We start from the raw sequence: 2,348 nt of genomic DNA on the forward strand, positions 1-2,348 counted from the left end.
TCTAGTTTATTCAAATAAAATTCAATATTAATCATTATTGTACTGATTTTCATTATTTTTAACTTCACATCAGGTCTATTTATCCAGATACAGTTTACTACTGGTCGTATTTATCTAAGTTCAGAGAGTAAGATAATAGAACTTCAATACTTCTTTACAATACAGCTTTAGGTGGAACGTGGGTTCCAAACCCATTTTATCATGTGTGTTGATATGGCTCATTTGGATATCTGATGTAATTCTTCAAATGATTAGAATAGTAGCAGGAAAAACATCTACACAGATGACAAATAACAGATTAGACAAAAAAAACAGTGAAATATACAATACTACCTTTACAAATAACAGTAGAGTTGTTATTCAACATAAACAAGTGACAGAATATACATAGTATGTTATTTATAAGTATTTTAGATTATAGTTAGGTCCACGTTATAATGACAGTGTTTGATTAGCAATGGTATTGCTATCCTTGTCTATCATTCAACAAAGTGGATAGCGCTATCACCTTCTCGCTTTGCTCAGTTGCCAGATCCTCTTTTAACAATGTTGAATTAATAATTAACAAAATATTTCATCTCAATTATGAAAATTCATTATGAAATTATTAAAAAATATAATTTCTTGCTTGATAAAATATAATTGATTATTTTAAATTAGAATGAACAGTAAATATTACATCAATAAACCTGTATCAGCTACCGTCTATAGAAGGTATTTACAAGACAGATAATCGGCAACGTTGTTCTTCTATCTTTCAACACTGTCATTATAACATGGACCTCATTATAGAGTCGGTTATATAACAGAATATAAGTAGCAGTTCGTAGGAAAGACCACGGTTGAATTTTGTATCGCAGGAAAGTCCACCGTATTAAAGTTCACGCAACCCAATTCACTTACTCCGACTTTGTCGCACCCTGTTCTTTGCATTCAACAGGTGGAAGCCAGAACGCATAATATGTCACATGTCCTCAATTCCACACGAATTCGGCGATCGGCGATTCGACTTTGCTGAGGTGTGAATTACTTTATTTAATACAACAAAAGCTAAAAAAAACTCTTTTATACGTAACGAAACATTCCTTACGATTGTGTAAAATGAGCTTGTCTGAAGAAACATGTTACCGGTCTAAAAATTTTCAGTTTTTTCTTCCACCATTTCAATTATTGAATGATAACATACGGCCATATTGATATTTATTGTATATTTTTTATAAAGGGTCATATTTGTAAATTATATTTCATAAGGGAAGGAATGTGAAATGAGTGAGAGAGTTGAGAGGAAAGTAGAGAGTAGTTTATAAGAAGATATTACCATAGAGAAACAATAGCTCGAGTAAATATCCCATGGTATAGGGCGTTTATGTCGCAACTTTTACTGTTATCTCAAGCCGATTACAATCGATTATTGTAGGTTTTTACTGTATTGTTGAGGTGAGAGTGTATGAACGGCACAATATGAGAGACTACCAACGTCCCACACCTTTTTGAGAAAGAAATACGTGAACTATCGGCTTGAGATAACAGTAAAAGTTGCGACATAAACGCCCTATACCATGGGATATCTACTTAAGCTATTGTTTCTGTATGATATTACCCTACTAGAGATCTGTTTCAAGAGTTTTCCGATCCGAACTACGATAATTTAATGTTACAGGTAGCTCATTGGGAAGAAATAAAATTATTTTATGAATAATATAAGTTAGTAACCGCTGCCGCATATAAATCAACTCTCAACTCTTAATACATAATCTTGAATTATTGGAGATAGGCCTACTTCAACATTAAACAAAAAACAATTGTTGGAAAACCAATCAATTTCTCCCACCACGAACATTTTCGTCGATTTTTCCTGGTTGAGCACTCTCCTGTTGCACAGATTTCATCCCACAGATTTCACCCCTTCCAATACGCGCCACCCCCCGATTCGAGCAAGTGGGATCCACTGAGTTGCGCAAACTCTCAACCTTAAATAATTTCGCACATTCATTTGATTCAGTTGATGTCGAAGCATGTACCGCTTCATGAACTTCTCTTGAATCTGTGCAGCATCGGTAAGTAACTCACTTACGTACCCATCGTTATCCGCTTCCCGCTTATCACAGGTATAATAACTTTGTAAAATTTCTTTTGCATCTCTATACTATACAAGTGTCTTACCTCTGTTACAATCCGAAATGAGAATATTCTATTCGCATGAAAAAGATTTGATTAAATGAATATATGTTTATGAGTAAATCATGATTACAATGATTAGTACCTGCAATTCAAGATTAAAAAATATTCTATTCGCTTGCAAAGATTTTAAAAAATATATTATTATGAATAAATTGTTATTTATGAGT

Source organism: Nilaparvata lugens, chromosome X (genome assembly GCF_014356525.2).
Source record: "Nilaparvata lugens isolate BPH chromosome X, ASM1435652v1, whole genome shotgun sequence".
Lineage (NCBI taxonomy): Eukaryota > Metazoa > Arthropoda > Insecta > Hemiptera > Delphacidae > Nilaparvata > Nilaparvata lugens.